This window comes from Glycine max, chromosome 5, assembly GCF_000004515.6.
Source record: "Glycine max cultivar Williams 82 chromosome 5, Glycine_max_v4.0, whole genome shotgun sequence".
NCBI classification, from domain to species: Eukaryota; Viridiplantae; Streptophyta; class Magnoliopsida; order Fabales; family Fabaceae; genus Glycine; species Glycine max.
The window spans coordinates 30255258-30281845 of record NC_038241.2 but is presented as its reverse complement, the minus strand read 5'-3'; the positions used below and the strand labels follow the sequence as shown (position 1 = coordinate 30281845).

Here is a 26588-nt window from a genome sequence, read left to right as displayed (position 1 = left end):
TAATGTTGCTGAAAAATATATTATTTTATACCAACAACACTGCATTTGTTGACAAATGTTACATTTATGGCATCGTCACCTAAAGTTGTTGAAAAATGTACATTTTTTTAATCTTACCAACATTAAATTTGGTGAAAAAAAATACATTTTATGACATGTTTATTGTCGTTGAGAAAAGAATGATTAGTTGTCATTGTAGAACCGACCTAGAATGCGAGGTTCAGGAATGCGACCAAACTTTCTCTTACTCCTTATTTTTATCTTTTTTTAACCTCTCTCCTTGAATTTTAGAAAACCCTAATTCTCCTCCTCACTCTCTCTCTCTCTGTTCAAAATCGAAGAGGTTGAGACTTGCATTGAGAGAAGCCTTTTTTCCCCTTAGGTTTTTTAAATCATCAGTGGCGGAGTGATCAGTGGCCTCGACAAGGGCGTCACCACCTGCAGCATAGGCGTCGTGCTCAAAGCTTGTGGCCTTCACGTCACTTCCATCAAAATCGGTTCTCTCTTTCTCTCAATTTCTTCTCTCTTCTTCCTTTTTCCCTACACCGACTTGTAGTAACTTTCAACTTTCATGCAGATCTGTACTTGAACATCGACACTGGCACCATGTCTCCCTTCAAGCACGGTGAGGTTTTCGTTCTCGACAACGGCGGAGAGGTTCATTTCCTTCTTCCTGTATTTTTTTAGTTATACCTCTTCATGCTTTAATTTTAACGTTACCCAGGTGGCGCCTTTACCCCTTGCTTTTTATTTATCCTTCAACAATGCCCGTTCCTTGTTACTTCTTGCCAGAAGAGGATTTGGATTGGAGCGAGTGTTTTTCACTATCGATCTGGTTTCCTTGGATTTGGATTGAACTCTAATAATGTGGTGTGCGGTGAGAGATTCCGGTGGCCATTACTGCCCTAAGAAGACCGATGATTTATGCGGCGATGTTTGTGGCCAGGTAATTATTATCATTCCATACAAGAAAAAAAGTTCCATCTTTTTAATGTGTTCGTGATTTTTGTGAGAGGATTTGCTTTCTTTGATTAATCGCCGTGGCTTGGATTTGCCCCCTTTGATTAATCTCGTCTTTGGTTTGGGGGGTTATTAAAATGATAAAATGAAGATGCTGTCTGGTCGTGGTCATTCTGTACCCTAGTCGACCCTTTTTTTTCTGTGCGTTTTAATGTGTGCGTGATTTTTGTGATCTAAATTTGGCTATCTAAGAAAGCATGGATTTTTAAGCCTATTTTTAGCAAATATGCTGGACTATTTCTTGGGGATTTAATTTATGGTTCAAGATGCAGCTTTTTAGTCTATTATTGATTAGAATTGCCCCCTTGGTGTTACGTTCAATGATTATTGAAAAAAAAACATCAATAGATAAGGAAAATTTGGCATATGGATTATGGTTTGATTTATTTACAAGATGGAATGAAGTTGCATTGTCAAGTTATAATAAAACATATTGATTTTTGAATGATTTTTGAGGTAAACAATTTATTAAGGATTTGTTTAATGCAGTTCTTAGGATTTGTTCAAGTATAGATTTTATATCTGCTGAAGTTATCAAAAGAAAAATGTTTTTTTGAGTATGATATTTTTATTTGCATACGTGTAGTTACAGTAAATGAAATGTTATATTTTATAAAAAAAATTAGAGGATGGGGTTGGAAATAGGAGGTTGGAGGCATGGATGACCCCAATTTTAAACTAAAAAAAATATTTGATGACATGGATGACCCCAATTTTACTTTAAATATAATATTTAAACATGATGATTAAGATTATCTCACTCTCACATAATACATTCCTCATATATACAGACAGCCAAAAGATTTAGTGCCAATTGCTACCGGCCACGAGTATGAGGAGATTCAGGCTGATCTTGAGGTTTCTTTTTTTTTTTTCTGCCTTTTCAATTAAATAATTATAATAATAATATCAATCCTATCCATTTTAATAAGCATTATTAATATATCATATATGATTCGTGACAGCCGTGGCTTGTGGCATGAAGGAGATGTGTGAAGATGATAAAGGATACAACTTTTGGCAAAGATTCTGCTCTTCTAGGTTGGGTTCATTATGGTGAGTATTTAATGTGCAGTAAAATAACATGTGGCTGATCTGTGACCAAATTAGATTATGACATTAAGGCTTGGGTTCATTATGGTGAGTATGTAATTGTTGAAAATGAAGTGACTACATTGCTAAGAAATTTGAATTACACAATACAATAGAGAAGTGCTGAGTTATTTTTTTTTTTTTTATTTCTCAGCCACTGCTTATATATTTATATATAAAATAGAAAGAGAGACTGCCTTTGGATAAGGATTAGATACTCAGTTTCCCTCACACTCAACATGACAACACATAAAACTTAATACACACTCAACCTCACACACACACACACACTCAAAATAGCCTTTTACCTACATAGTTGTCTACACAATACAGCTCTCTACAATATATATGTTTAACACTTCCCCTCAAGCTGGAGCATTTAATTTGCTCCAAGCTTGGAACATGACCTGAAGCATCTCAAGTTGCACCACCAAACTGGAAAGGATTGCCTATTGATGGTGTTGATGCTCCCAAATACAAAATTTGATTGAACTGGGGTAGGTTGCTGACTTGTGTGGAGGTAGAGGCTGCTGCTGTCGGAGTAAATGAAAATTGAGGAGTTGATGCACTGGAGAACTGGTAGAAGTAACAAACATAGTGGATGATGATGATGTACTAAATGTGGAACCAAATGTAGACTTAGTGGGCTGCCAACTAAAGTAGAACTTGGACCATATTGGAGTTAACAGAGTAGACCACCGAAGAGGAAGCAGGGGTGCCAAGTTCAAAAGATGTGGCAGGACTTGAAGAAGGAAACAACAAATCCCCAGAAACAAAAGTTGCACTTGCTGTAGGGCTGGACTTCAAAGTGATTAGTACTGATTAGGAGACAACACACTCCTTCTCACGAGATGAAAGGTGGAGTCAACACTTCAAGCTTGGGATGAACAATACAAGTAGAAAAATAGACAAAGAAACATGCCGGAAACACATTGGCAGCAGATTGAAAATGACTGAAAAACATTCAAAGACAATTGGAATATGTTGAACCATTAAGAAGAAGCCACAACACAATGCTTAACCACTTAACAGAAGCAAACACACTTAACCACCTAAAAGGTAGAAGCAAACCAAAGCTTAACCATCAAGAGCAGAAGCTAAACATGGTGTTTAACCACTCAAGACAGAAGGAAAACACAATTTTTGAATGCTTAACCACTATAAAGGCAGAAGCAACACAACAATGTTTAACCATCCATGGTAGAAGCTTGACATCAATGCTTAACCACCATGGACAGAAACTTAATGACCCTTTTTTTTTCAATAGTAGAGGTTCTTGACCAGATTGAACCCCAGGGACAACAATTGCTTCAAGGATAGAGACAAGGAAGAAGTTGCTGGACAACAGGATCAACAAATGACCTAAAGTAGGGTTCGTGACCAGTTTGAACCCCTAGGACAACAATTACTTCAAGGACAAAGACAAGCAAGAAGTTGCTGGACAACAGGATCAACAAATGACCTAAAGTAGGATTCTTGACCAGATCGAACCCTGGGGATAGCTATATTAATCAACAGACCACACAACAGATAAATAGAAGGACATGAGATAATGGAGCTACACAACAAAGGGTTAAGAGAGACAAACTAAAAGAAGCCTTAAACAGGACCAGAACATGCCACAATTCTGAAGACAAAGAGGAAGGGCCAAAAGAGGAGGTTTGAGCAGACAACAATGGTGACTGACAATGGTAGACGACGAGAAGCAGCAAAAACAGCAGAAGAGGATCACACCTGCCCAGTAGAGACAGTGGCTGACAACAGAGAAGGAAAACACAGGACCGGAAGTAGCCATTTTTGGTCAAAAGATGAAGCCCTAAAGGAGAAGGAGAAGGGATCACAAGGGCTGGAACTATTAAGCTGTCAATACCGAAAACAAGGAATGAAATGTGCCCAGAAGGAGACTACAAAGTTGTTAAAACTGGGTACACAGGGAAGGAAGAAGCCATTTCTGACCAAAGAGACAAAACCCTAATAGAGAAAAAGGAGGGAACACGAGGCTGACACGTTCCAGGTGGTCAAAATTAAAAAACAAGGGCTGGACCGTACCCAGGACTGGCCGACGAAGTGACTGGAGGTGGTCCGACGATGTTCCGACGGCTGGAAGGCGGCGCGTGGCCTTCACTCACCCGAAATGATGCATTGCTGTGGTGGCGCGTGGCGGCACGTGGTGGTGGTGCTGCTCACGCGACTTGTAGGGGTGGGTCACGCTCCTCGAGGTGCACACAACCCTGGTTTCACCGGAAAATTTGACGGCGGTTGGAGGCGGCGGCGGCGGCGGACAGTGGCCGATGGACGACAGCCGACGGCCAAAGCAGGTCAAAACGGGATTGTTCCCGCGCTAATACCATGTTGAAAATGAAGTGACTACATTACTGAGAAATTTGAGTTACACAATAGAATAGAGAAGTGCTGAGCTATCTTTTTTTATTTCTCAGCCACTGCTTGTATATTTATATATAAAATAGAAAGAGAGAGAGGAGATAAGTTGCCTTTGGATAAGGATTAGATACTCAGCTTCCCTCACACTCAACATGACAACACATAAAACTTAATACACACTTAACCTCACACACACACACACACACACACACACTCAAAAAAGCCTTTTACCTATACAGCTGTCTACAGAATACAACTCTCTACAATATATATGTATAACAATAATGTGCAGTAAAATAAGCTCTAGCCTTCTATTAGGCTGTGGCTTCTATAATTGATTCATGTTATTATCTATTTTGTATCTCTGTTTTAGACCCTTTGCAAAGGAAATCCAAAGTTTAATTTCCATAAATACATAATTCGTACCCTTGAAGATGATTTCAAGAAAGTTGTTGTTATAAGGTATATGCTTCTGAAGAATAATTCTCTAGTAATTATTTATGCTTATATACTTATCACACGCCTTCATTCATCAATTGCAAACTTTCTTTGTTGTTTAGCCTATTGTGTAAGTTTTTTATTCTTTGTAGTTACGATTACAATTTCATGGTCGCAGCTGGTATCTTTAGATCTTTGTGGTCAACTTTATGTTGATGAATGTCCATGGTAAGCTACTAGACTTTGAAGTTATGACCTTTTTTTTACTACTCATGTTATCTATAATTTCTACTTAAAGTTATTGTTAAATTATTTATTTTTTTATGAATTGAATACTATAGTTATAACTTGATTATATACTTTATTAGACCAGAGAAATTGCAAGTATATATTTTCATTTAATGCGATTTAGTGGATATCAGTGTTATCAAATAGCGGCCATGGCGGCGCCATGGCGAAAAAGTGTGGCGGAAATTTGAAAAAACGCCACCGAATAGCGGTGGCATGGCGGGTTGGATATGGCGTCGCCATGGCGGAATAGCGGAAAAGGCGAAATAACGGTTTTTTTTTTGGTTTTTTGCGCGGTAGGTGTTGGGCTGACCCGACCCAACCCTACCCGAAATTGAAGTACGAAAGCGCAGCGGGAGGATGCACAACACAAAACACAGCAGCATGACCCGCATGCACCACCCTGCAACCAGCAGCGACCAGCGGCGACGACCCTGTACCCAGCAGCGACTAGCATCGACGACCCCGCACCTGCAGGACCCCGCGAAGGCGACACACATCAGCACACGACCACCACCCTGCGAAAGCGATGCACATCGGCACACGACCACCACCCTGCGAAGGCGACGCAGTACGCACACAACCCCGCATGAACAACAAACGTCGCTTGCATTGAAGCATATGTGCCAATGGCATATATGAAATAATTAATAGTCAATTAATATGTTGAATGCATGGGTATTGACATGAATTTACCATATTTCCATTTGGTTATTATCAATGCATTCAATATATGAATCTCATATATGCTATATGCATGTGGTTCAACTGTGGTTAATTTTTTTTTAAAAAAATAAAATACATTCTAAGACGGTTTTTTGAATAAACTGTCTTAGAATCCTCAAATATATATATATATATATATATATATATATATATATATATATATATATATATATATATATATATATTTTAAATACATTCTAAGACGGTTCTCACGATTCTTTGAAAATCGTCTTAGAATGTAGACATTTTAAGATGATTTTTTGATTAAATAGTCTTAGAATCCTCAAATATATTTTAATTTTATTTTTTTTTTTAAAATATACATTCTAAGACGGTTCTTTTAAAACCATCTTAGAATGTCTAACCTTTTAAAATGATTTTTCATATAACCGTCTTAGAAAGTTTATCCTTCTAAGACAGTTTTTAGTTAAGAATCGTCTTAAAAGGTTACCTTTTTCTAAGATAGTTTTTAATGGAACCGTTGCAGAAAGTAAAGACTTTCTATGACGTTGGCCATAACGATGGTTAACAATCGTTGTAGAAAGTGTCTTTTAACCGACGTAGAATAGTCTTTTTCTAGTAGTGACTCCACTACAATTGGAGTTAGTAAGTTAGAAAAAGAAGTGATTTCCATTTATAACTTCAAAGAAACATCTCTCTACCTACCAACATCAGCTTCATTAGGTTCATTAATAACATAATGTACATCTTTGCATTGAATACTCATGTAGTGCTCTACTGAATTATTCTCTGCTGATTTATAAGGATCTACAAAATTTTCAGCCAACATTGTTGTGTACCTAACAATGCATAAAAGATAAGGTCAACAAAGTCAAGTGGCTGCTAGTTTCCACGAAAGATAAGTGGGAAAAAAATAAAAGGAAATCTACCTCTCGGTTTGCCCTAATAGAAACTCAAGCTGTTTGTCAAGTACCTTTTTCTTCTTCTTGTCGAGTTCCATTTGATGTTTGTAAAGAACTTGGCACAATAATAGATGATGAAATGAAGGTCATCAAATGAAAATTACAAAAACTATACTAGTAAACAAATGAATTTAGCAAAAATATATTACCAGTTTTTCTATTTTTGTCCAGAATTTCTTAACATCCTTAAAAATATTAAGTGCAACCTTTCTTAATGGCTGCTCCTCTTCCTGTACAAGATACAACTTTCATCACACAACATTACAGTGGGGAATAAAACAAGCATACAATCACTAAATTATGCTTTCAGTAACTTATAATAATACAATCAAAACATTGGTAACTGTGGCAGGTTATCAGTGCTTTCATTTGTAGAAGAGAGATCAACACCTTCTTCTTCTTTTCACCTCTTGTAGCCTAATCTAACATGCCTTTGCTGGCTCTTTGCATATACAAGGATAAGGATACATACAATGACACTCCACCATACCTTCACATAGCAAGGACCCTTTTAGCATGATGATACGTTAGTTTATTGATTTCGAAACTATAAAAATATGCAGGCAACAACTTTTCATTTAATAGGGAACAATTTCAATTTCGCTAATAAATTAGTTTTAATTTCTTAAGCCTAGCATGAGTGTGTAGGAGGCGTATCAAGAGCTTGGGAGCTAAAATGAGCTAATCTTAATCATACAAACATGGATTATCGAGGCCTATTACATAGGGTTGAGTCATTGCCATCACCTTAGGTTTCTAAAGAACAATTATGACATAAAGCTAAAATTTTATTTTCCCAAAAGCTCTGCTCATAATAAGTTGGCTAGTTTGTTTATTACCATAGTCCCGAAAAAAACCATGTCTCCTTGCTTTAACACAATAAAACATTCCTTGACGGACTTTGGCATCCTTTCCAGTGGTACTATTGATAGAGTGAATATCTGACATGACGCATCAAAACAAAAGTCTATGATATATTATATACTCAATAGATAAGAGATAAAGTTGTTATTTGTGTATGTTGAAGAATCTACGAAGCTAATATAGAAAGATTAAACATCACTAAAGGCTGAACAATCATAAACAATGAGTCTTAGGAAGTCAAAGTAAACACCAAACCACCTTCAAAGTCTTAGAAAGTTGATAAAATCAATGACCAATAAGAACCACCTCAAATGTTACAACATAAAGGTTAAGAAGAATAACATACAATAGTATTTGTAGTCTTGTAACTCGTAGCTCTTACTTCAAAATCCTTTTTCAATCCTCCACAATGATGCTAAGAAGAATAACATACAATAGTATTTATAGTACACGACTACAAGACTACAATTTTTTCTAAAAATTGATTTGTTTACTGATAACATCAATTTTTCTAAAAATTGATTTGTTCAAAAACCGATGTTGTTTTTTGTTACAATAACATCGATCTTTAAACAACCGATGTTAACGTTGATAAATTAACGTCAGTAATTTCAACATCGGTTAATAACCAATGTTAAAAGTTATTAATAACCGATGTAAAAAATCTATTTCTAGTAGTGAATTCTTCATAGCACTGAAACATGATGGATTTTCCATCTCCTATGAAGTCTTGTTAGGGTCTTGCATTTTCAGTTTAGGGTTCCTCCCTCTTTTCTATTCTCAACACGATTTACATATCCTAATATAGTTTTGTGCCTATAACATTCACATTCTCTTTCTTGCAGATCGAAATCGTTGACGCAACACTCTTTCTTGCGGATATGGAAGTGTTCACATGACTCTCTCTTGCGGATTTGATAGTTTTCATGTAACTTTGTCTTCTCCATTTAGGTTTCATGCCAATTCCTCACTCTGTTTTGTTTTCATCATGTTGTGTTGGAAAGATCATATTTGTTCTCAACTCCTACTTTTCACCATATTCAATATGATTTACAAACATGTCTTTTATCTTTCTCATCGTTTTCTCGACAATTCTGTTTTGGAACTATTTTCTTCGGCTAGATTGAATCACTTAAGAATTGATATCATTTTGGTGTGTGGGTGTGAATTTGGCATTTCAATACTCTGGTTCTTTATTATTATTTTTTTGTGTGTCTTTGCATTGTAGTCCATTTTACATTGAATATGTCTAATTCTGTTATTTTGTTTTGGTTTAGTAGTGAAAGAGAAAAAAATGGGTGATATTTAAGGGAGAGGAGCATCTTACCTATATTCCAGGTATATATATTACATTGGCCATCATTCAACTATTAAATGTGTATGTCTATTATTACATTTTGATTCAAGGATGGATCCGATTATTTTATACGTTGAATTTATTCAGAAAAATATTAATTTTTTTTATCTTTTTTTTCATTCTTAAATTAATAGATAATTATTGTTTGATTATTTTATTTGAATGGATATATTGGCTGAATGGGCAATGTAAAAAGGCTCTAACTCCAGAGGTAAATTGCAATACATCTATGTATTTCCTCTTGCTAGTATCATAAAGTTATCCAAAGACAAAGGATGTTTATTTTTATTTTCAGTTCATGGCTAGGCTAAATAACATGATGTTGCTTACAATGGTTTTCCTTTAAAGATTTGTTTATCCTGAAGGTTTGATTTGCAATGAATAAGTTTTGCTTATCTATGGTCAAAACTCTAACTCTTCTTTCAACAAGAACCAAAACCTTTCTCACTAGGCATGGATTGTTATATGAATCTAAAGAGGCCATAGTGTTTTTACCGCGAATCATGTCTATAAACAAATTGTTGACCTCTAAATCCTTCTGACATGATTTACATTTTGAATGTTGATTATGGCCTCTGCAAATTTAATCATTTGGCAAGAAATTGGATGCAAATAGATAAGATTGCTTAGGATTCATTGCAAGATCATCCAGAACTTCATTTACAAATTTTGGAACCATGGGTGCAAGTAATTTTTTGATATTTTTATTTACTGATTTTCTATGTGTTTCCCATTCATAACCCTTAAGCAATTAACTCAAGGTTTTTACATTCCAATTGCATGCCCTCTTTAGACACAACCTTTTGCATCCTTTCACCCAACAACTTAAGCTTTTAGGTTAGTTGATTTGTGCACCTCACCTTACTTGACTTGCTCACCACTATGGCTCCTAGTGAGTAATCGTGTTATCTCTAGGGTGTGGTACTCCAAGATTAGAAACATTGGAAGCATAGGTTGAGTTTGAAGCCCACGCTATTTCTTTTGAATTAGAGTTGCAGGAAGAGGAGGTATAGTAACCAACTAACAATATTTGCTCGCTATCACTAATTAGTGATTATTGTTCAATTAACTATTTTCATTTCTAATGTTAGATTAAGCTATTAGAAGTCGGAATAATGAATCAAGAAGCTGAGGAATTTTTTAAGAAGACTATTGAAATTGATTGTCTTATAGATGTGCTCAGAGAAGCTAATCCTCGTGAAGTAAGACTCATCTTAAGTTTTTAACCACATTTTGTAGCAGATGTAACTCGTATAAATGTGATTCGAACTCACCTTTTATGTATCAATTGATTGGTTTTGGATAACATTTTTCAATGGCATCAATGTTGTTTTCCTTTTGTGAACAACTTGAGAAACTTGTTGAAAACATCCTCGCTTTTAATCCAAGCTTTTGGGTGCGACTTACAGCGAGAACTAATACTTGCAAGTATGAGGATGATAAGGTACACAAAATTGGAGGGAAATTTGAATTTCTATGCAAATTTCACTTGAATTTGAATTTGTGGAGCCAAAGTTTCACCAATTATGATTAGTGTATTTTAACTATGGTTCAGCCTACTAATCCAAGATCAAGTCCAAGATTCTCTTAGGGGTCATGAGACATGTAAAGCTTGAAGGACATACACAAAGTGTGACTATATGATGTGACAATCGGGTGTAGCAAGCATATACTCACCTCCCCCTCTAAAATTTAATTGGATTGGGCTTCCCCCAATTCAATTAAATTTATTTCCCAATACATACATCAAATATTCACTTAATGCATGTGAAATTACAAAGCAACCCATAATACAAAAATTAGTCTAGGTATCCTAAAATATAAAGGCTGAAAAATCCTATATTTCTAGGGTACCCTACCTACATTATGAAACCCTAAATACAAGGCCCAAAAAAAAATGAAACCTTAATATAATATGTACAAAGATAAGTGGGCTCATACTTAGTCCATGGGCCCAAAATCTACCCTAAGGCCGATGAGAACCCTAGAGCCTTCTCTTGCATCTCTGGTCTAATCTTCTTGGAGTCATCTATCCAATGCCTTTGGAGGGTAGGATTGCATCATTCCCTCCCCCTTGAAGAGGATTTGACCTCAAATCAAGATGTTCTTGAAACTCTGGGCTTTTTCCCTCAACACCTGTAAAAAGAATAAAAACATATGTATTAATGGTGTTTGGTATGTTGGAGTAAGGTAAGATCTGAAAACCCATTTCCTGGGCATCTTCCCATGAGGGAACATGGTTCCTCACCAAATCAATGAGTGGTGCTACAAGTATAGAAAAATATGGAATAAATCTTTTGTAAAAGTTTGTTAAGTCATGGAAGCCCCAAATTTTCCTTATACTTGGTGGAGTGGGCCACTTAGGAATGACCTTTATTCTCTTAGGGTTTGTGGGAGCCCCTTGATTACTATTTAAAAAATTAAGGAAAGTAATGCAATAAAACATACCTTTTTCTATATTTTCATGTTGATTATTCCTACCAAAAAGTACAACAAACCTAAGGTTTCCCATATGAGCACCTAAGTTTGTATTGAAACTAAAAATAAGAACAAACCTACCAATTGAGTCCCTATGTATGTGAATCATGAAGATGTTGGATGCATAGGTGATTTTACAAACGAGGGTTGCACCACTCAACACATTTATCATACCACCTATTATAGGGATTCGATGCCTCATAATACCTATTTTGGACACCAACAAAGCACAAGGAGTTAAGCTCTTACGAACCAAACCCTCATCCAACAACTCCTTTACTTGAGGAATAACCACAAGCTTAAGAGGTATGGCAGTGCTAAGGGATGTTTCCCTTGATAGGAGAAGGAGAAAGATTGTTTAAGAAGGAGTGTTTTTTTTATATCACCTTTTGTTGCAAAATGATTTTCCTTCTTAACAATCTTCTTGGAGGAATCTTTTGCCTTTTTTTCCTTCCCCTTGGCCTTTGAAGACAAGGCCTTACTATCCTTCTTTTTCTTTTGTTTTTCTAGTTTTTCTTCCTCATCCCTTTTATCTTTCATAGTTAGTTGATCTTTGGCCACCTGTGAATGTGTTTGAGGATGCAACACAAATTTAGTGCCAAGATGGGTGAGGGTAATCTCATTAGTTAGGCCATTGTAAATGATCTTCCTATCAAATTGCCATGGCCTTCCTAAAAGAATATGCCCTACCTCCATGGGAACTATATCACAATTAACTTCATCCTTATATATGTCCCAATGGAGAAAGGTACATTTACTTGTTGGTTAATTATCATTTCCCCTTGCTCATTGAGGCATTGAAGTTTATAAGGTTTTGGGTGGGGAATGATAGTGAGGTTCAACTTAGAAACTAATCTTGTGCTACAAGAATTGCAACAAGATCCATTATCCACAATGAGAGAACAAATTTTATCTAAAATTTTGCATCTTGTATGAAAGATGTTATCTCTTTGGGATTGAGATAGATCACAAGATTGACCTCTAAGGAGCCTTCTAACCATTAGGAGGTCACCTTCTTCATGGGGGTAGACTTCCTCACTAGACTCTTCACCCCTTACTTTATCTTCACTTCCACTAGAGGAAGGGGAAGAAATAGTCTCCTCTTGACTACTATAAATGTCTTGACCCCTTGTAATCATGATTTTCTTTGTGGGGGCATTGGGAGGCAATGTGACCTCTCCCAAGACATTTGAAGCATTTAATGTTGCTACTCCTTTCTTAGGGACTAGTCTTAGGGGTAGATTTCTCTATGCTCTTACCCTTATCTTCCTTGGGTTTTGAAGGTGCAGCCCCCAAAATTCCTTGGGCTTGGTCCTTCCTTAGATAAGAGTGAAAACCATAAGATTTTGAAGAAGACTTTCTTTTAAGTTGTTGCTCCACTCTTATATAAAGTTGGACTAGCTCATCTAGGTCCCTATATGGAAAGATTTCAACCTTGTCCCTCACTTCCATATTAAGCTCACTAAGGAACCTAGCTATGCTTGTTCTTTCCTCCTCCCTAAGTCCAGCTCTTAAAAGGAGTAGTTTCATTTGTTGTCTATATTCTTCAACACTCATACTCCCTTGTCTAAGCCTTTGGAGCTTGTCCATAAGATTCCTTTCATAGTAGGAGGGAATGTGTCTCTTCCTAGGGCATTCTTAAGATCATTCCAATACTCTATTGGAGGATCTCCATGCATTCTTCGTTCCTTAACAAAGGAAGTCCACCAATAGAAGGCATACCCTTGAAAGCTAAAGGTAGCCAATGAAACTTTTCTCTCTTCGCTAATATGATGGCAAACAAAGAGTTGTTCAACCTTCATTTCCCAATCTAAGTAGGCCTTAACATTATCTTTTCCATGGAAATATGGGAGGCTAATGTTAACCTCTTGAGGCATTCTATCATTTTCTCTTCTTTGGGAATGATATTTAGTATGTGAACTATGGCTCCCTCTATAATAGTCGCTAAGTTCTTCACTTAAACTCTTGCAAGAGTCATGATTACTATAGGAGACATATTTTTCTCTTTTCATTTTTTTTCATTATTTTTCTTCTTTCTTCCTCTCTTATTTTTTCTCTCTCATCTTGATTTATTTCTACCCTCTCTTTTCCTTTTTCTTTTCTTTCTAGTTTTTCTTTTCATAACTTGAGGGAACTCAACTCATCTAAGATTCTAGATAGAGGATCCTTATGACTAGTACCCTCACCATTAACACTAGATGAATGATGACTCATAAAAGGTAGAAGATAGGGTTCCTAAGTTGTGGTTCTTTCTTGTTGGGGGTTCATAAAAGGTAAAAGATAGGGTTTAAAAGAACTCAAGATAAGTGTGATAAGCAAGAAGAAAGTATTATGTAATTACAAGATATACTAGGCGTGACTAGTAAAGAAAATAAGCTATGAAAGTAAGCAAGAAATTAAAGTGCAAGAGATGTAAACTAGACGGATCCTAGGAGTGTTTGGATGACCACATTTAAGGTTCCCAACAAAACACTCACTATCCTAAGGGAAAATTGCCTAAAATTATTACACACAAATGGAAGTTTGGTAACCTATTGGAGGCTCCCAACACACTTCCAATGAAAGACCTTTTTGTTAAAAAACTTGAAAGCAATGAAGGTAAGTAAATTGCCAATTACAAAATGGTCCTCAATTTTGGTGGTTCTTCTCTCTTTGGTGATTCACACAATTTGGAGTGCTTCTTAGTCCAATAGCTCTTAAGGTGGTTGGCCCCTTACTTCTTGACTCAAATTCTTCAAGGGATGACACCAATCCTCATTTCCCATTCCCTATATGGCAACTCACAAACAAGGAAACAAAGAGACAAAAAATAACCAAAGACCAAAAAAATGAAATGAAAGCTAAACCAATAGAGTTTTAACAAGACAAATTTTAAGGATTATTCAACAATTAAAGCAATGAAAAGCACACAAAAGCAAGCTAGGACTCAAAGAGAAACCTAGAATGGCTCTAGAGTAGAGTAAAAAAAACTAAAAAAATAAGACTCAAGAAACCTCTAGTTTTGATACTTGTTTCACACTAATTTTCAATTGAAATTTCAGAACTAAGATTGGTATAAAATAGGCACCAATTATAGAACAAATTTTGAGTCAAAACAACAACCACATTTCCCTTTCACTTTTTTTTTCTTGGATACTGATTTTCCTACCAACTTGTATGATTTTTCGTATTTTTTAATTTTATCCAAATCACTTGGTTATTTTTTTCAAATTTTGTTCCAGATGTCTAGAAATTTTAGTATGAATTTTAGCTCAAAATTTGCAGTGACCAATTCGCGGTAAGTTTTACAAGTTAGTTATGTTCAAGTTGCAAGCACCAACAATTTCAACCTAGGAATCAAGAGTAGTGTTTATGTTGCTTAAGGCTTGGATAGTTACAATTTTTGTTTGCTTATGCTCAATTATCTTGAGTAACACAATTCAAGAGAGCTTAAGACTTATTTTGATTCACAAATCCAGCCACAACTCAGCACCACAACTCAATTTCTTCATAGGTATCATCTAGGAAACATAGAAATAAAACAAAGTTCAACAATAAGACTACTTCTAAGAATTGATTTAGAACATGTTATGAAGTAAATGACACGCATGAATTAGACTCAAAATTCAAAAGATAGACTAAGAATGACAAGAATACACGAACAAATGTATCTAGAATTCAATCAACAAAATCAAAAGTCAACACAAACTTAGAATATAATGTGACAATTATTATGACTAAACATGACTCTAAGACAACATGGATTAAGTGATTTACACTTAGATTTTTGTGTTTTTTTTCTAATCAATATTTTGGAAGAAAATTTAGATCTAAAGGTTCAGCACAAGAAGATTATGACTAAAAAATGATAGAACCTAAAATCAACACAAAAACATGATTCAAGAGTAGATTTATAAAATTTGAACCATAGAAATGCAAGAACAAGTGTAGATGTAAGATTTAATCGGTTTGTTTTTTTGTTTTTGAATCTACTCTAAAAAGCACCAAACCACAAGACAATGGAGGATATACATGGAGAATAATATGAAGAAAAAGGAATTAAAGTGAATTGACCAAACAAAAACATAGAGGAAGCAAAAGAACATCACCTAGATGAAGATGCTCTTGATACCACATGACGTAACTCCATGTGGAGCTTGTAGGCCTTGGATCTTCTTCATCAATGGAGTCCTTTGCTTCTTGAAGATCAATGACAGCGGAATGGAGAAGAAGAAAGATGATTGGAGATGCCACTTCAAGGAGAAGATGAGTCAAGAACACGTTGACCACCATAGGAAGCCATGGATAAGAGCTTGAAGGTAGAAGAAGATGACTGGAGAGAGAAGGAGAGAAGGAACACAAATTTTTGTGCCTCAAATGAGGTCTAAACTTTGAAGTATAATTCTCAAATTATCAAAGTTGGAAAAATGCACACACATGACCTCTATTTATAGCCTAACCTTGTGTTTGGATCAGGAATTTCAAAATTTCAAGGAATTTGAAATGCCTAGAATTTGAATTGTTTTGATTTTAATTTCCTTTATTTTTCAAATGTTTTATTTGGATAAATCAATTCAAATTTCTTCCATTTTAAATTATTTATTTGGATAGGGCAATTCAATTTCCTCCATATGTAAAATTTCAATTTTAATATTAAACTTTATAGAAAATAAACACAATCTAATTTTGAAATATTAATTATAAAATATTTTTAATTTTTAATAATTTATAAATAAAAAATATTGATAATTTTAACTAGGGTTGTTTTGCCTGATCACAACCAGTGATGTTTTTAAACCGACATCAACCAAGGCTATTTTTCGGTCGAAATCAAATAATTTTTTTTTGTCAAAGTATGTCAGGAATATTTGTCAGCTAACGTCAGTCGAGACTATTTTTTTGGCTAACATTGGTTGATCTATTTTTAAGCTGATGTTGGCTAGATTTTGCTACCAACGTTGGCTAGGGTTTGTTTGGATGACACCGGCTAGGGTCTTTTCGAACAACATTGACCAAGGCTATTTTTAGCCAACGTCGGCCTAAAAAATCCTAGCACTGACAAAAAAGCTACCAAATATCGGTTAAAAAATAGCTTGGTCGATGCCAACCAATAGAACCTACCCGATGTCGACTGAAAAATAGCACTGACCAATGTTAGACAAAAAACCCTACCCAACATCGGCTATAAAATAGCCTTGGCGATGTTGGCTAAAAATTAGCTCTCATTGATGTCGACCGAAAAAACTCTAGTGGATCTCGACTGTAAGAACCTAGTTGATGTCAACTAAAAATAGTCATGCCTGATGACGGTCAAAAATACCTAGCTAGTGTTAGCAGAAAAAACCCTAGCCAACATCAACCAAAAAAATCTAGTTAATGTGGTTAAGAAATAGCTCTGGCTGATGTTAGCCAGAAAACCCTAGTCGATGTTAGCAAAAAAATCCTAACCGATGCCGGCTAAGAAAATCTAGTTGACATCAGTCAAAACACCCTAGCTAACATCAGCTAAAAAATAACCTTAGTCGATATTGGCTAAAAAATAACTTTGGCTGATGTTGCTGAAAAAACCTAACTGACATCGACTGAAAAACCCTAACAGATGTATACTCAAAAGTTAGTCATGATCGATGTCAATAGAAAAAATCTAGCCAACGTCGACCAAAAAAATCATTGGTCAACATCAACTAAAAAAACTTGGATGACAACGACCAAAAAAATCCTTGGCCGACGTTAGTAAAAATTTCCCATGACTGACATCAGTGAGAAAATAACCCTAACCAACATCATCTAAAAAAAATTTTAGCTGATATTGACAAAAAAATAGCTTTGGTTGACATCATACAAAAAAATTCTGACCGAAAAAACCTTGGCCAACATCAGTGAAAAACAACTTATGTCGATATCGGCTGTAAAAACTTTGCTCACCCGTAGTTGTAAGTGTTGAGCGAGAAAGAGTCGCGAGCAAGAACGTGAGTTGGAGTGAGCATCTCCGAAAAAAAAAATCAAATTCTATATTTTTTGAGAGAATTTGAAATCCCTCTGTTTTAGTCAATTAAAATGATTCATAAAAATACCAAAAATTAAATCTCCTTTCAAATACTCTATCCAACCAAGTTATTTTATCATGAATCATTTTAAATTCCTTGAAAAAATGAGTTCCCCTGTTAAATTGCTCCATCCAAACATGCTATAAGTGTCACACAAAATTGGAGGGAAATATGAATTTCTATTCAAGTTTCACTTGAATTTGAAATTGAATTTGTGGAGCCAATTTTGGAGCCAAAATTTCACTAGTTATGATTAGTGAATTTTAGTTATGGTTCAGCCCACTAATCCAAGATCAAGTCCAAGATTCTCCACTAAGTGTGCTTAGGTGTCATGAGGCATGTAAAGCATGAAAGACATGCATAAAGTGTGACTATATGATGTGGCAATGAGGTGTAGCAAGCAAATGCTCACCTCCCCCTCTAAAAATTAATTGGATTGGGCTTCTCCCAATTCAATTAAATTTATTTCCCAACACACACCATAAATATTCACTTAATGCATGTGAAATTACAAAACTATCCCTAATACCAAAACTAGTCTAGGTGCCCTAAAATACAATAGCTGAAAAATCTTACATTTCTAGGGTACCCTACCTACATTATGGAGCCCTAAATACAAGGCCCAAAAATAATGAAATATTAATCTAATATGTAAAAAGATAAGTGGGGTCATACTTAGCCCATTGACCCAAAATCTACCCTAAGACTCATAAGAACCCTAGGGCCTTCTCTTGCATCTCTGGGCCAATCTTCTTGGCGTCTTCTATCCAATTCCCTTGAAGGGTAGGATTGCATCACATGACCTCCTAGGGATCCTCAGGCACTAACATTAATGGAAAAGGTGAGTTTTGTTTGTCATTGATTTTAGCAAGACTGGTATATTTAATTCGAAGGATTTTTTATTATAATTTTATACTATTTGTGTCATGTCTGCCATCTGTTAACATTAAGCTTAATTTGCATACTATTGTTTTTTCAGTCGTGACTAAGTGCATTCATGCTAAAACTCAACATTTGATATATGCATTGCCTCTTGAGAGTATTTCATTCACCTTCAAGTTTTGTTAAAAATGAATTAGATTAGAGTTGAGAGACCAAATGATTAATGGAAATAATAAACAAGGTGATGTGCAAATAATATTGCCTACATATTATTCTCTTCCACTCCTATGTAATGCAAGCTTGACTGAAATAAGCACCATATAGACATTTGTGAAGTCAAAGGTAAACAAGTGTCTGAAATACTTCAAGAAGAAACACTACTAAAAAAACATGTTTTAACATCGTCAAATTTAAGTCGGTTTTTAAAAACCGATGTAAAAAAATAAGCGGTGACATTTTTTAAATTAAATCCAACTTTTTTAAAAGCAGTTATATAGAAACCGTCGTTGATAAAAGGTGTTTATGGTTACAATGACGTTTTTTTACTGGTGGCTGTCTATGATTTCAAATTAAATAATAAATTAATTTTTTTTCGGGCCTACAATTCCACCTTTTCGTGCTTCTCACCTCCGTCCATTGAACTTCTCTTTTTAGGGAAAAACCAAAAGCCCCAAACTCATTTGGTGGTTGGAGACGCGGCTGCAGGAGAGGATCCGCGTCCAGTATTTGGTAGTTGTGATATGAATTTGAGAAGCCTAGTGTTTGCAGAGTCTGAAAAGCTGAGATTGGATCACATATATTATCTGATTCTAGGGTTAAATTTTAATTCACTCTACTGTCTGACTCTCTCGCTCACGCCTAGCACGTTTTTTTTTTCTCTTGCTCACTCTACTCCGTTCCTTTCCCAATCGCCACTCAACCATCACCATTGCGACTCACGAGGAGACTCAGCCTCCACGACCGACGTTCCCTCGACATCCTTCAACAAAGTTTTCGGCATTTGTTTGAGGTGCATTTCTGTTTATGCGTTCAGACTTCATAACTTCCTTTTCTGCTTTTATGTTTTTTTTTTGTTTCACGAAAGAACATAGCAGATTTATTCTTGCTTTTATTTCATGCACTGTTGTTACTTCTCTTCTTTATTGTTTATTTTATTATTTACTGATTCCTTTTAATCGTTGCCCATGGCTTACTCTGGAGAATATGAATAAGATAACGCGTTAGAGATGTTAATGTTAGATCTGAAGTACCTAATCTTCTCAAAGGCATTCTTTTCCTTACCACATCGCTCACCCAATTTTTTCCAATAAATTTTAAGTTATTTCAGATTTGAAAATTTCAGGGGATGTGGTATTTTGAAAATTCCTCCACTCTTTCATTTCCATGCAAAAACAAAGAGACAACCTTCAAATTCCCATGCTCTCTTTTATTTATTTATTAATTAATTCAATTGGGTGCACATAAATTTCATTTTCATTCTTTTTTTGCTTACATTTCAATATATTACCATATATAATACTTCTTATTTTGTGTAACTATCATTTTAATAATTTTTAAATCACATATTGATTCAAAATAAAAAATACATTTTCTTATGTGAAAATAATATTAAATTTATACGATTGAAAAATTAGATTTGTGAAATTTTTAATTTTTGAAGGATGTAAGAAATATTTTTTTAAAGTCCAAATAAATATTGTTACATTTAAAACCACCATATTGTTACAACGCATGATATTGATAATTTGTTATTCTCTGTTTTTTTTTTTTTTTTTGAAATGGTATGTTGTTAGTGAAAATATACTTCAATGCTAAGTTCACAATCTAATTGCACCAGTCAAACATTTTTTCACCGCCTAATTCATCTATAGCTACACCGCTTAAGAAAGTTGCATGGCAGCACCGCATTTTACATAGTGGTTAAGCTTTAATATTTTATTAATTACTTTGTTCAACTTACTAGTTCTCCTTTTATTAATATTTTGTTTTGCTTAAGAACAAGTGATGTAATGTAATAGAGCTTTGAGTCAATTATGATGTTTGTCTATTTGATATTTTGATATGAATTTGTTTAGTTTCTTTTTATTATATTTTTATTTGTTAAAGTAAAAAAAAACTAGGGGACTACATGTTTTCATGTTGTTATAGTCCTTTACACAAATCGATAAGCTTAACAATTGAGGTTCTTTGCTTGTTTAATGCATGAGTAGTATGTATTGTGTGTTTTTTGCTTTGTTATAATCCCATATGCAGTTTTTCTTTTTAGAGAACAACAAATCAGGGCTCGAATCCTTTTCTTTTTAACCTTCTAATGTCAAATTCTTATGATACTATTGCCTCATTTGCAGCTTTTTGTTATGTGCTACTTGGTCATTTCATTGCTTGCTTCCTTGACATACTCTAAAGAAAAATCTTTAGATATATAATGCATAAAGAGCATTATTGACAATCAACGTTTGTGATGAGCTATCAAAATGTTGCTCAAAGCCTTCAGAGTATTTACACTGACTCAATGTGTAAATAATTCCTCTGCAGATCGGCAAGTCCAATCAAATGTTGCTTGTCTTGCGCTTTCCATTCACAATCTGCAAGTATGACCATCTAAGGATTTTTTTTTTTTTTACATTTGTGCAATTAACAGTTAAATAAAAATCAACTACTATATGCTCATCACGTTAGGCAAAAAAACTAACAACTAAAGCTCCAATAATTTGGCAAAAGTGATTCAGTGGGTATCATGATTAAGCAAAATCACATGTTTCAAATTGGAGAGTACAAAATGCATGCTGCATGCAAAGTATGCTGGGGACTTGTAGTGTGGTTAGGGTTGCCAAGGTGAGGATGGAGAGGGATGAAAATATAAATTGAGAAACTTTAATTCTTGACTTGATTCTCTTCCATGTTAAATTGAAAGAAAATAAAAATTATATTATCCTATTCACACCTGTGTGCACAGTGAATTCTGAAGTGTTGTTCTTTTTCTATTTTTTTTCATAGGCTGGAGCAATGAGGCTTGGGAGGGATGTTTTGGTTCTAACACAGACAACTAATTCCAGATCACTAGCTTTTCTTTGACAATCATTGAATGAAGGCAAGATGTAAGTTACACCATAACTATGGGTTTTCTTTTCATTTGACTTGATGGTGGTGGACATGAAAAATGATGAGCATGTAATTAGACCCTATGTTGATTGGGGTTATTTTACTACTCCAAAAGTTGATTCCATTCTTTTTAAATTTTATTGTTCGTTTAATTATCTTTTTTGCCTGCATAATATTTAAATTCTTGAGTTTTCTAATTTGTGCCTCACGTATTCACATTTTGTTTATGAGAATTATAAATCACTTGATGAGTATTCTTTCTCGGGCATCATAGAGGATTTTAGACCCGCAACGGGTCAAGCAGCACTGGCCTTGGAACCTGCTGTTAAACTCTATAAGTTTGTTCATGATATCTTATCTCCTGAGGCTCAAACTGCATTTTGCTTTCCTTTACAGAGTTATTATTTCTCATTTTTGGTGATCCTGATTCTTTCATTGATGATGGGCATCATTCTCAACTTCACCATGTTTCCACCATGCTTTTTTAGTCCCCTTTTTTTAATTTCCTTAATTTTTGTTGAATTCCCTTTTACTGATTTATTATTACTCTATTGCAGGCTAACTTACTTGCACGAGGAAATTAAGCCAAAAGTTGTACATCGAGATATTAAATCAAGCAATATTCTAATTGATGATGACTTCAATGCCAAAATATTTGACTTTGGGCTGGCAAAGTTATTGGGTGTTGGAAAAAGTCATATCACAACTCGAGTAATGGGTACTCTTGGGTAAGCTGTTTGTCTAATGCCTACAGATTAGGGATTTTATGACGCAATGTACTTTTTCTTATTATTTCTCACTTTGTAAGACACTATGACTAATGCTGTTATGCATTTTTTTATATATTTTATAATGTAGTGAGTAATTGTATAGTAATCTCGTAGGTTTACTTATCTAGGTAATCTAATCATGAATTGCACACTGAGCATACCAGATCAATCTGACAATTGCTTATTTGGTGCCAAGGGCTACACTCTCTTCTTAAGGTCAAGTGCTTACTTTGAACCCAGGTATGCTGATACCACCTTGTTCACTGTTCTATATTTTCCAATTATCCTTTATATTGTTAATCTTTGTTTTTTCTTTTTGCAGGCTTAACAAATTTGGAGATTTTAATTCAGTTTTTCCAATTATCCTTTATATTGTGAATCTGTGTAAGCTTCTGATGTAGTTGCAGGTTTCTTGTAGGACCTTAGATGCTTATACCTGAAAACATAGGTCAGTGTCTCAATTAGCTATAGTCACTTTATTTTCTATATATGTATAAATAGATAAAGGAGTCTGCTATATATGACATATACTCATTTATATTTTAGAAGTAACAAGTTAATAAGTTATAACTACAATTATCTTAAAATATATTTAAAATTTAATTTGATGGGCAGATGTACGTTAACAAATTTGTTAACAAGTGTTCATTTTTTTAAAAGGAGTATATATATACTAACATGTTGTAACTTCAATTTTGTTAGGATACACTTAAAGTATAGCTTGTTAATTAAGACATTCCTTCTTAAAAATAAGTATGTTTACACCATATATATATATATATATATATATAAGGGAGAGAAAAATATAAAGTAAAACGAGTAGTTTAACAGATAAGAATAAAGAAAACATGAATTATAAAACTATAGACTATATTGTAAAATATATGTACTGTATTTTTTATTTTAATTCAGTTTTTCTAATTATTTTTATTTTAATTTAATTAATTTGTTTATCATAATGCTTTCTGAAGGGGAAAAGATTCTGATTGTTATGAAAATTTGAGATTTTAGGAATCAAATAGAGAGACATGCAGTAATTTGAGATTCTGATTGTTCATTTTTAATTTAATTAAGTTGCCCTCTATTATTTTTCAGTCAGAATCGTGATTGAATTTTATATGCTTTTGTGTTTATTGATGTTTCTTCTTTCCATTTTAAATTTGAATAGAAGTGCAAGAATAATGGTGTGATTGTATTTTTTTATAATAATAGGGGAGAAGGATAATCAGACTTCCCTTTTTTATTTCTAGACTTTTTGAGTGTCTAAGATACAGTGATTAGTTTAGCGACTGCAGGTATAATATTGTTATTGCCATTGATGAAGAAATACAAAAAAAAAATAATGATTCAACATCGGTTATTAGGACAACCGATGTTGAATTATGAATATCCTACATCGGTTATCTGGAAAACCGATGTAGAATGACTGACATTCTACATCAGTTAACTAGACAACCGATGTTAAATTATGGAATTCTACATCAGTCCACACCAAGGGACCGTAGTAGAATAGAAGCCAATCTACATCGGTCCAACCAAGCAACCGTTGTAGAATTAACGTCATTCTACATCAATCTCTGCGACCGTCATAGAACTCCAACCCCCTTTTTACACCGTCTTCTACAACATCGGTCCATAATCGATGTAGAATGATCAATTTAACTGATGTAGAATGCGCCTGCTGTAGTAGTGAAAGGTTTTGATTTTATTTAATTGTTAACTCTTCATTCTTTTCCATTTTTCACTTTCTTTTTATTAATATTGTATTTATTTATATTTTCAATTTATTTCAGAGAATAAAGAGTTTTGAGAAAAAATGAAATGGAGGCCACAAAGGTATTGATCAATTATCATGTTTTACTTGCCTTTAATCTTGGTATGCCTTGGATTACACAAATGTAATTATGTCCAATTTTTGTGTGTTCTCAACTTCTCATATTGCCTTGCAAAATAGCATTTCCAAAGTAGCATCACTTAGAAAATTTTATTGTATGGTATTGATTGTTTTCATTTTCTAATCCTTAACATTTTCCCTTCAATGAAATCAAGCACTTATTGGCAGGCCGAAAAGATGATTACACATAGGGAAGCGATCTTTTCCTGCCCCAAAGGAACTTGGTTTGTCATAGAGTAGGAGGAAAAGCTTGCTGCAAAAGCATCCAAGGTATAATATTGTTTCATCTTGCTAAAATGACTTCTCAAATTATTTAAATCAGTCTATCATGTTTTTCCTTTTAGCTCTGCTATGACTTACTGAGTGAAGGTTTTTGCAATTTTCCAAACTCATGTTTGAAGCTTTAATGCAACTTCTCAATTTATATTGTGGATGATGTTGAAACTAGATTTTATAATGATAGCATCAATGGTGAAGCTAAAAGCATTCGAGAGATATGTATTTGTCATGATGGTATGACATCTTACATGATTTTACAACCATGATTAGACAAAGTTACTTAGCGATGCAAGAAATAATTTAAACTCAACATTGATGGTGTTTTTCTACTCTTGATTAAAGGACTAATTTTCTAGGACTTGTTCTACTACATCATAATTAAGAGTTTTTATTTAGAACTTTCCCTCTCCCTGTTTTCTATAGTATTAAGCCTATCATCTAAAACTATTACAAAATGGGTTTCTCTCACTTTATACCGTGAATAATTATGCTCAAATTCTTAGTTCAAATATATAGAAAAGCTTTTGAACCTGGAATGAAGAATGTTGTGATCTCATAATGCTTGCAATGGCAACTCATGAGTCCCTTTTTTTAATATTAAGATATGTGATTTTGAAAATATATTAATATATTTTTACCTTTTGACCATATATAATCTTAAGCTTGTATTAGCTTAACGTGAAAAATAAAATAGATTGAATGGTGTAACAATTAATTTCTTGCATGGCTTAACATGAAATATCAAATATATTGATTGGCGTAATAAAGTTAATTTATTGTATAGCTTAACATGACTTCTTATGCTAGATTTGTGTGTATTATTTGGAATTATTGTATTTCCTTTATGTTTTTGTGTCAAGGTTAATTTCTTCAATTGTCTCATTTTTATTAATCAGAGTCGTTTCCCCCTCTTTAGGTGCACACTACAATGGGAAGCCAAATATCTATTCTTATGAGGGAGCAACTGTAAACGATCTAAACTGTAAGTACTAACTACTAATCCTTTTTGTTGTAGTGATTTTGATACTAGAATGGGCTTAACTTGTTAAAGTGACTCTAGCATGTAAGATGATAAAAAAAATAGAAATTGCTAGGTGACATTCAGCTTAGATAATAGGAATAAGTTACTTATCCTTATATTTATCCTTACCTAGAAAAATAGAAATAATTTAGGTATCTTTTTTATTTATATTTATCTATAAAAATAGGAATAAATTTTGAGTTGAGTTAATTCAAATTTAAAAGTTTTGTTGATTGACTGTCTTGTTTATGACCAATGTATTCATTTTGTTCATATAGCAAGTTAGAGAAGTTAGAAGTTAGACCCTCCATTACTTGAAGAGACAAACCAAGTATATATACTCTCTCTCTTCACACTCAACATAAGTGTGTCTATATTGCAAAAACTTGAGTCTTGTTTTTGTTAATCTTAGAGGAGGCAGAGCCTATAATGTAATCTATTGGGGAAGTATTTTGTTAATCTCTTAGGAGGCAGAGCACATAACGCATGATAAAATATGAGTATGTTCTTACACCCAAAGGAAAATAAATCTATTTTTTTTCTTTGCTAGGTATAAAGCTACTACTTATGGGGTCGGTGGATGATCAAATTGACTTCATAATGGGTGATTTCTTCCTCTTGACACCAAAGTTAAAGGTACTTCATAAGCTATCACAAGTTGCACTCCTTCAAACAGATAGTAGAAAAAGATAGTAAGTTTTCGTGGGAAATTCTTCTCTTTAGATTCAATGTTTTTAAATATTAATTTGATTCAACTTTCTAAATCATTTTTGCACTCTACTGCAGGGTTTAATTATAAGATTGAGGAAAAATAAAAAAGTACCTAGACGGGTGTAAGGTGGTGCATGCAATGAGATACTAATTGAGTGACAATATTTTATTTCTATTTTCTCTAAAACCTTGTGCTTTGGCAGATTGCTTGAACTTTTGCTTTCTCCTTTGTTTATGGAAGCATTAAGCTCAAGTACCTCAAGGTATTTTAATGAATCCCTTGTACATTTAAAATGGATCTACTGTTGATTATATAGTATTTGTTTTAAGTAAAA

At 34.2% G+C, this 26588-nt stretch overlaps 1 long non-coding RNA gene across 28 annotated transcripts; it reads left to right on the top strand.

The window, feature by feature from the left end:
* The first annotated feature begins 249 nt into the window (after window positions 1–249).
* LOC102665029 (uncharacterized) lies at window positions 250–26588 on the top strand. 28 transcript variants are annotated; one of them, XR_005891488.1, is made up of 21 exons: window positions 264–497; window positions 578–657; window positions 725–946; window positions 1812–1878; window positions 1986–2076; window positions 5085–5160; window positions 8579–8684; window positions 9011–9071; window positions 10006–10097; window positions 10182–10292; window positions 19131–19485; window positions 21012–21067; window positions 21474–21574; window positions 22136–22306; window positions 22477–22588; window positions 22671–22796; window positions 24142–24184; window positions 24398–24512; window positions 25438–25503; window positions 26093–26234; window positions 26329–26588. It is a non-coding gene; the product is annotated as an uncharacterized lncRNA (long non-coding RNA). The 28 variants fall into 28 exon arrangements; XR_005891491.1 differs by lacking the exons at window positions 10006–10097; window positions 10182–10292 and adding an exon at window positions 23644–24044 and having other exon boundaries at window positions 261–497; XR_001388416.3 differs by lacking the exons at window positions 10006–10097; window positions 10182–10292 and having other exon boundaries at window positions 250–497; window positions 22671–24044; window positions 24411–24512.